We start from the raw sequence: 10,000 nt of genomic DNA, 5'->3' as shown, positions 1-10,000 counted from the left end.
GGCGCTAGACACAAGTCTGGTAAACAGGCTAAGTCTCGACATGCCACCTCTTACTATCCTGCAGGTACCCCGCCAATCCCCCCGGAACCGGCTGGCAATTGGCGAATCAGCGGGACGAATTTGAATTCGTGACCGACTCTCTGACACCGAATCGCCGCAAACGCGTTTCGATTTTTCGGCTTCGGTACCTCCCATCAGACTTTGACTGGCCATATCTCCGGACTCACGTGTCGCAGCCGGGACCTTCAGGTACCGTTCGACGCGTCTAACCCTGCCCCGTCGAATGGCGCCCCTCGCGGTGTGGTCCGATTTCCGCATTTTGGTCAGATTTGCCTCCAAATTTTTCAGATTGAGTTGACGAATGCCCCCTACGGGGTAACCTCTTGCCCTTTCGGACATGGTCCCTGTGACTTAATTTCCGCCTTTTGCTCAATCGTTTCCCCATTTATAATTAATTTTAAAAATCGGGTTACTCAGTTCTGGTTTACCAGTTCCCTCTTCGGACTTAGTTTTTGGTTAATCATTTCCGGTTCACCAGTTCCCGTTTTGGACTTAGTCTCTGCGGGCCGTTTCTCATCTTTTGGTTCATCAGTTCCCCTCTTTTAATAATTTTTTGGCTGCTTTCGTTTGATCATTTCCCTGCCTTCTGGGTGACTTTTGCCCCTTAGGACTTCATCGCCGCACATTATTTTCGACTTCTGGTTGATCATTTCACCCCTTTTAATCATTTTTGCAACTTTTGGTTAACCATTTCACCCAGCTTCTGGTTAACCATTTCCCCTTTGGGACTTAGTCTCTGAGCATTCTTTTGGGATTCTGGTTAATCATTTGCCAATTTTTAAAAAATGTTGCCGCTTTTGTTTAATGCTTTCTGGTCAACCTTTCCCTCTTTCAGACTTCACCGCGGCACATTGCTTTAGCCTCCTGGTTAATCATTTCACCCCTTTTAATCATTTTTGCAACTTTTGGTTAACCATTTCCCCCAGCTTCTGGTTAACCATTTCCCCTTTGGGACTTGGTCTCTGAGCATTCTTTTGGGATTCTGGTTAATCATTTGCCAATTTTTTAAAAATGTTGCCACTTTTGTTTAATGCTTTCTGGTCAACCTTTCCCTCTTTCAGACTTCACCGCGGCACATTGCTTCAGCCTCCTGGTTAATCATTTCACCCCTTTTAATCATTTTTGCAACTTTTGGTTAACCATTTCCCCCAGCTTCTGGTTAACCATTTCCCCTTTGGGACTTAGTCTCTGAGCATTCTTTTGGGATTCTGGTTAATCATTTGCCAATTTTTAAAAAATGTTGCCACTTTTGTTTAATGCTTTCTGGTCAACCTTTCCCTCTTTCAGACTTCACCGCGGCACATTGCTCCAGCCTCCTGGTTAATCATTTCACCCCTTTTAATCATTTTTGCAACTTTTGGTTAACCATTTCCCCCAGCTTCTGGTTAACCATTTCCCCTTTGGGACTTAGTCTCTGAGCATTCTTTTGGGATTCTGGTTAATCATTTGCCAATTTTTTAAAAATGTTGCCACTTTTGTTTAATGCTTTCTGGTCAACCTTTCCCTCTTTCAGACTTCACCGCGGCACATTGCTTTAGCCTCCTGGTTAATCATTTCACCCCTTTTAATCATTTTTGCAACTTTTGGTTAACCATTTCCCCCAGCTTCTGGTTAACCATTTCCCCTTTGGGACTTAGTCTCTGAGCATTCTTTTGGGATTCTGGTTAATCATTTGCCAATTTTTAAAAAATGTTGCCACTTTTGTTTAATGCTTTCTGGTCAACCTTTCCCTCTTTCAGACTTCACCGCGGCACATTGCTTCAGCCTCCTGGTTAATCATTTCACCCCTTTTAATCATTTTTGCAACTTTTGGTTAACCATTTCCCCCAGCTTCTGGTTAACCATTTCCCCTTTGGGACTTAGTCTCTGAGCATTCTTTTGGGATTCTGGTTAATCATTTGCCAATTTTTAAAAAATGTTGCCGCTTTTGTTTAATGCTTTCTGGTCAACCTTTCCCTCTTTCAGACTTCACCGCGGCACATTGCTTTAGCCTCCTGGTTAATCATTTCACCCCTTTTAATCATTTTTGCAATCTTTTGGTTAACCATTTCCCCAGCTTCTGGTTAACCATTTCCCCTTTGGGACTTGGTCTCTGAGCATTCTTTTGGGATTCTGGTTAATCATTTGCCAATTTTTTAAAAATGTTGCCACTTTTGTTTAATGCTTTCTGGTCAACCTTTCCCTCTTTCAGACTTCACCGCGGCACATTGCTTCAGCCTCCTGGTTAATCATTTCACCCCTTTTAATCATTTTTGCAACTTTTGGTTAACCATTTCCCCCAGCTTCTGGTTAACCATTTCCCTTTGGGACTTAGTCTCTGAGCATTCTTTTGGGATTCTGGTTAATCATTTGCCAATTTTTAAAAAATGTTGCCACTTTTGTTTAATGCTTTCTGGTCAACCTTTCCCTCTTTCAGACTTCACCGCGGCACATTGCTTCAGCCTCCTGGTTAATCATTTCACCCCTTTTAATCATTTTTGCAACTTTTGGTTAACCATTTCCCCCAGCTTCTGGTTAACCATTTCCCCTTTGGGACTTAGTCTCTGAGCATTCTTTTGGGATTCTGGTTAATCATTTGCCAATTTTTTAAAAATGTTGCCACTTTTGTTTAATGCTTTCTGGTCAACCTTTCCCTCTTTCAGACTTCACCGCGGCACATTGCTTTAGCCTCCTGGTTAATCATTTCACCCCTTTTAATCATTTTTGCAACTTTTGGTTAACCATTTCCCCCAGCTTCTGGTTAACCATTTCCCCTTTGGGACTTAGTCTCTGAGCATTCTTTTGGGATTCTGGTTAATCATTTGCCAATTTTTAAAAAATGTTGCCACTTTTGTTTAATGCTTTCTGGTCAACCTTTGCCTCTTTCAGACTTCCCCGCGGCACATTGCTTCAGCCTCCTGGTTAATCATTTCACCCCTTTTAATCATTTTTGCAACTTTTGGTTAACCATTTCCCCCAGCTTCTGGTTAACCATTTCCCCTTTGGGACTTAGTCTCTGAGCATTCTTTTGGAATTCTGGTTAATCATTTGCCAATTTTTAAAAAATGTTGCCGCTTTTGTTTAATGCTTTCTGGTCAACCTTTCCTCTTTCAGACTTCACCGCGGCACATTGCTTTAGCCTCCTGGTTAATCATTTCACCCCTTTTAATCATTTTTGCAACTTTTGGTTAACCATTTCCCCCAGCTTCTGGTTAACCATTTCCCCTTTGGGACTTAGTCTCTGAGCATTCTTTTGGGATTCTGGTTAATCATTTGCCACTTTTTAAAAATGTTGCCGCTTTTGTTTAATGCTTTCTGGTCAACCTTTCCCTCTTTCAGACTTCACCGCGGCACATTGCTTTAGCCTCCTGGTTAATCATTTCACCCCTTTTAATCATTTTTGCAACTTTTGGTTAACCATTTCCCCCAGCTTCTGGTTAACCATTTCCCTTTGGGACTCAGTCTCTGAGCATTCTTTTGGGATTCTGGTTAATCATTTGCCACTTTTTTAAAAATGTTGCCGCTTTTGTTTAATGCTTTCTGGTCAACCTTTCCCTCTTTCAGACTTCACCGCGGCACATTGCTTTAGGCCTCCTGGTTAATCATTTCACCCCTTTTAATCATTTTTGCAACTTTTGGTTAACCATTTCCCCCAGCTTCTGGTTAACCATTTCCCCTTTGGGACTTAGTCTCTGAGCATTCTTTTGGGATTCTGGTTAATCATTTGCCAATTTTTAAAAAATGTTGCCGCTTTTGTTTAATGCTTTCTGGTCAACCTTTCCCTCTTTCAGACTTCACCGCGGCACATTGCTTTAGCCTCCTGGTTAATCATTTCACCCCTTTTAATCATTTTTGCAACTTTTGGTTAACCATTTCCCCCAGCTTCTGGTTAACCATTTCCCCTTTGGGACTTAGTCTCTGAGCATTCTTTTGGGATTCTGGTTAATCATTTGCCAATTTTTAAAAAATGTTGCCGCTTTTGTTTAATGCTTTCCCTGCTTTGTGGTCAAACTTTTCCCCTTTAGGACTTCATCGCCGCACATTATTTTCGAATTCTGGTTAATCATTTCACCCCTTTTAATCATTTTTGCAACTTTTGGTTAACCATTTCCCCCAGCTTCTGGTTAACCATTTCCCCTATGGGACTTAGTCTCTGAGCATTCTTTTGGGATTCTGGTTAATCATTTGCCAATTTTTAAAAAATGTTGCCGCTTTTGTTTAATGCTTTCTGGTCAACCTTTCCCTCTTTCAGACTTCACCGCGGCACATTGCTTTAGCCTCCTGGTTAATCATTTCACCCCTTTTAATCATTTTTGCAACTTTTGGTTAACCATTTCCCCCAGCTTCTGGTTAACCATTTCCCCTTTGGGACTTAGTCTCTGAGCATTCTTTTGGGATTCTGGTTAATCATTTGCCACTTTTTTAAAAATGTTGCCGCTTTTGTTTAATCGTTTCCCTGCTATGTGGTCAACCTTTTCCCCTTTCAGACTTCATCGCCGCGCATTGTTGTCGACTTCTGGTTAATCATTTTTCCCCTTTAAATCTTTTTTTGCCACTTTCGGTTAACCATTTCACCCAGCTTCTGGTTAACCATTTGCCCCATTATACTGAATTTTTCCGCTTTGGTTTAATCATTTCCCTGCTTTCTTGTCAACCTTTTCCCCTTTTGGACTTCGCCGCCGCACTTTGCTTTTGCCTTCTGGTTAAACATTTCTCCCCTTTTAATCCTTTTTCCCACTTTTGGTTCACCAGTTCACCCAGCTTCTGGTTAACCATTTCCCCTTTGGGACTTAAGTCTCTGAGCATTCTTTTGGGATTCTGGTTAACCATTTGCCACTTTTTTAAAAATGTTGCCGCTTTTGTTTAATGCTTTCCCTGCTTTCTGGTCAACCTTTTCCCCTTACGACTTCGCCGCCGCACTTTGCTTTCGCCTTCTGGTTAATCATTTCACCCCTTTTAATCCTTTTTCCCACTTTGGGTTGGACAGTTCACCCAGCTACTGGTTAACCATTTCCCCTTTGGGACTTAAGTCTCTGAGCATTCTTTTGTGATTCTGGTTCACCATTTGTCCCTTTTTAAAAGATATTGCTGCTTTTGATTAAACCTTTCCCTGCTTTGCGGTCGACCTATTCCTCTTTCAGACTTCATCGCCGCACCTTGTTTTCGACATCTGGTTCAACATTTCTCCCCTTTTAATCCTTTTTCCCACTTTTGGTTAAGCAGTTCACCCAGCTTCTGGTTCACCATTTGCCCCTTTTTACTGAATTTTTCTGCTTTTGTTTAATCATTTCCCTGCTTTGCGGTCGACCTATTCCTCTTTCAGACTTCATCGCCGCGCATTGTTTTCGACATCTGGTTCAACATTTCTCCCCTTTTAATCCTCTTTCCCACTTTTGGTTAAGCAGTTCACCCAACTTCTGGTTAACCATTTGCCCCTTCTTACTGAATTTTTCTGCTTTTGTTTAATCATTTCCCTGCTTTATGGTCAACCTTTTCCCCTTTAGGACTTCGCCGCCGCACTTTGCTTTCGCCTTCTGGTTAATCATTTCACAACATTTTAATCCTTTTTCCCACTTTTGGTTAAACAGTTCACCCAGCTTCTGGTTAACCATTTGCCCCTTTGGGACTTAAGTCTCTGAGCATTCTTTTGGGATTCTTCACCATTTGTCCCTTTTTAAAAGATATTGCTGCTTCTGTTTAATCCTTTCCCTGCTTTGCGGTCAACCTTTTCCTCTTTCAGACTTCATCGCCGCGCATTGTTTTCGACATCTGGTTCAACATTTCTCCCCTTTTAATCCTCTTTCCCACTTTTGGTTAAGCAGTTCACCCAACTTCTGGTTCACCACTTGCCCCTTTTTACTGAATTTTTCTGCTTTTGTTTAATCATTTCCCTGCTTTCCGGTCAACCTTTCCCTCTTTCAGACTTAATCGCCGCACATTGTTGTCGACTTCTGGTTGATCAGTTCACCCCTTTTTTATCCTTTTTCCCACTTTGGGTTAAGCAGTTCACCCAGCTTCTGGTTAACCATTTGCCCCTTTGGCACTTAAGTCTCTGAGCATTCTTTTGGGATTCTGGTAAACCATTTGTCCCTTTTTAAAAAATGCTGCTGCTTTTGTTTAATGCTTGCCCTGCTTTGCGGTCGATCATTTCACCCCTTTTAATCCATTTTTGCCACTTTGGGTTAAACAGTTCACACAACTTCTGGTTCACCATTTCACATTTCGGAACTTTTATTCCCACCATTACTTTGGGCTTCTGGTTCATCATTTCACGCTGTTTTACAAATCTTTGCCGCTTCACTTTTAATCCACAAACCGTGGCTCGCTTTCGGGTGGGGGGGGGGGTAGCGGGTTTGGGCCGGGCACTCGACATCCCGGTGTGCGACCGGGTTCGTTCTGGTACCGCTCGGTGCCCCTCGTCCTGCTCTTGCCGCGGAAGCAAACCAGACGACCGTCGGTCTCACGCCCGAGGGGAGAGGAGGCGGAAAGCGGTTTGCAGCCTTTCGCTGTACCTCCGGCGGGCAGCGCCGCACCTCCGAGTGCTCGGTACCGTTCGCTGCACCTCGTCCGGCCGCACGCAGCGAGCCAAACCCGGAGGAAATCGGCCTGTGCCTTCTCGAGATATGGGCCTCCGGGTGGGACGGACAAACCGGGGCCCCGAGCTCGCTTTCGGCGGCCCGGCACTCGACTTCCCGGTGTCCGAACGTGATCCTTCCGGTACCCTTCGGTGCCCCTTGCCCGACTCTAGCTCCCGTGCTGAAGCGGAGTCGGTCGGCCTGACGGCCTGCCGAGTTAACCAGCGGAAAGCGGTGCGCAGCCTTTCGCTTGCAGCTCCGGCGGGCAGCGCCGCACCTCCGGCTGCTCAGTGCCGTCCGCTGCTCCCCTTCCGGCTGCACGCAGCGAACCATACCCGGAGGAAATCGGCCTCGGCCTTCCGGAGATATGGGCCTGCGAGTGGGACCAATAAATCGGTGCACATTTCCGGCTCGGTTTCCGGCCTCGGCACTATCAGTTCACGCCGTCCGACCGACGTCGTTCTGGCACGGTTCCGTTGCTCCTTGATCCGGTCCAGCCACGGTAATCAGCCGAAGATGGTGGGGGGGACACATTGCCCGCCGAGTTAGCCGGAGGAAATCGGCCTCGGACTTCCTCAGATATCAGCCTCCGGGTGGGACAGACAAACCGGGGACCCGAGCACGCTTTCGGCGGCCCGCTGGTCGACTTCCCGGTGTGCGACCGGGTTCGTTCCGGTACCGTTCGCTGCCCCTCGTCCTGCTCTAGCCGCGGAAACAAACCCGACGACCGTCGGTCTCACGCCCGCGGAGGGAGGTGGCGGAAAGTGGTTTGCAGCCTTTCGCTGTACCTCCGGCGGGCAGCGCCCGACCTCCGAGTGCTCGGTACCGTCCGCTGCGCCTGGTCCGGCCGCACACAACGAGCCATACCCGGTGGAAATCGGCCTGTGCCTTCCAGAGATATGGGCCTCCGGGTGGGACGGACAAACCGGGGCCCCGTGCTCGCTTTCGGCGGCCCGCTAGTCGACTTCCCGGTGTGCGACCGGGTTCCTTCCGGTACCGTTCGCTGCCCCTCGTCCTGCTCTAGCCGCGGAAACAAACCCGACGACCGTCGGTCTCACGCCCGCGGAGGGAGGCGGCGGAAAGTGGTTTGCAGCCTTTCGCTGTACCTCCGGCGGGCAGCGCCCGACCTCCGAGTGCTCGGTACCGTCCGCTGCGCCTGGTCCGGCCGCACACAACGAGCCATACCCGGTGGAAATCGGCCTGTGTCTTCCGGAGATATGGGCCTCCGGGTGGGACGGACAAACCGGGGCCCCGAGCGGTGGCACCCTGCTCGCTTTCGGCGGCCCGGCACTCGACTTCCCGGTGTGCGAACGTCATCGTTCCGGTACCCTTCGGTGCCCCTTGCCCCACTCTAGCTCCGGTGCTAAAGCGGAGTCGGTCGGTCTCACGGACGCCGAGTTAGCAGGCGGAAAGCGGTGCGCAGCCTTTCGCTGTCACTCCGGCGGGCAGCACCGCACCTCCGAGTGCTCGGTACCGAACGCTGCGCCGCCTCCTGCCGCACGCAACGAGCCATACCCGCAGGAAATCGGCCTCGGCGTTCCGGAGTTATCCGCCTCCGAGTGGGCCTGACCAAGCGGGGTGAACTGGAAATCATTAACCAACGTACTTCCATGTTTTCACCCGCAGAGGGCAGCACTCTCTTCTCCGTTTTAAACTGGGCCGACCCGGCTCCGTTTCGAGACCCGGCACTCGACTTCCCGGTGTGCGACCGGGTTCGTTCCGGTACCGTTCGCTGCCCCTCGTCCTGCTCTAGCCGCGGAACTAAACCCGACGACCGTCGGTCTCACGCCCGCGGAGGGAGGCGGCGGAAAGTGGTTTGCAGCCTTTCGCTGTACCTCCGGCGGGCAGCGCCCGACCTCCGAGTGCTCGGTACCGTCCGCTGCGCCTGGTCCGGCCGCACACAACGAGCCATACCCGGTGGAAATCGGCCTGTGCCTTCCGGAGATATGGGCCTCCGGGTGGGACGGACAAACCGGGGCCCCGAGCTCGCTTTCGGCGGCCCGCTAGTCGACTTCCCGGTGTGCGACCGGGTTCCTTCCAGTACCGTTCGCTGCCCCTCGTCCTGCTCTAGCCGCGGAACCAAACCCGACGACCGTCGGTCTCACGCCCGCGGAGGGAGGCGGCGGAAAGTGGTTTGCAGCCTTTCGCTGTACCTCCGGCGGGCAGCGCCGGACCTCCGAGTGCTCGGTACCGTCCGCTGCGCCTGGTCCGGCCGCACGCAACGAGCCATACCCGGAGGAAATCGGCCTGTGCCTTCCGGAGATATGGGCCTCCGGGTGGGACGGACAAACCGGGGCCCCGAGCGGTGGCACCCTGCTCGCTTTCAGCGGCCCGGCACTCGACTTCCCGGTATGCGAACGTGATCGTTCCGGTACCCTTCGGTGCCCCTTGCCCCACTCTAGCTCCGGTGCTAAAGCGGAGTCGGTCGGTCTCACGGACGCCGAGTTACCAGGCGGAAAGCGGTGCGCAGCCTTTCGCTGTCACTCCGGCGGGCAGCACCGCATCTCCGAGTGCTCGGTACCGTACGCTGCGCCGCCTCCTGCCGCACGCAACGAGCCATACCCGGAGGAAATCGGCCTCGGCGTTCCGGAGTTATCCGCCTCCGAGTGGGCCTGACCAAGCGGGGTGAACTGGAAATCATTAACCAACGTACTTCCAGGTTTTCACCCGCAGAGGGCAGCACTCTATTCTCCGTTTTAAATTGGGCTGACCCGGCTCCGTTTCGAGACCCGGCACTCGACTTCCCGGTGTGCGAACGTGATCGTTCCGGTACCCAACCGTGCCCCTTGCCCCACTCTAGCTCCGGCGGTAAAGCGAAGTCGGTCGGTCTCACGGACGCCGAGTTAGCAGGCGGAAAGCGGTGCGCAGCCTTTCGCTGTCACTCCGGCGGGCAGCATCGCACCTCCCAGTGCTCTGTACCGTACGCTGCGCCTCCTCCTGCCGCACGCAACGAGCCATACCCGGAGGAAATCGGCCTCGGCCTTCCTGAGATATCAGCCTCCGAGTGGGCCCGAAGAGTCGGTGGCACCCTGCTCGCTTTCAGCGGCCCGGCACTCGACTTCCCCGTGTGCGAACGTCATCCTTCCGGTACTCAACCGTGCCCCTTGCCCCACTCTAGCTCCGGCGATAAAGCGGAGTCGGTCGGTCTCACGGACGCCGAGTTACCAGGCGGAAAGCGGTGCGCAGCCTTTCGCTGTCACTCCGGCGGGCAGCACCGCACCTCCCAGTGCTCGGTACCGTACGCTGCGCCTCCTCCTGCCGCACGCAACGAGCCATACCCGGAGGAAATCGGCCTCGGCCTTCCTGAGATATCAGCCTCCAAACGGGCGTCACAAATCAGGGCACATGGTCAGCTGCAAAGCAGCGTCATTACAACCTCTCACTGC

Source organism: Heptranchias perlo, unplaced genomic scaffold, assembly GCF_035084215.1.
Source record: "Heptranchias perlo isolate sHepPer1 unplaced genomic scaffold, sHepPer1.hap1 HAP1_SCAFFOLD_503, whole genome shotgun sequence".
Lineage (NCBI taxonomy): Eukaryota > Metazoa > Chordata > Chondrichthyes > Hexanchiformes > Hexanchidae > Heptranchias > Heptranchias perlo.
This window is presented reverse-complemented; position numbering follows the sequence as displayed.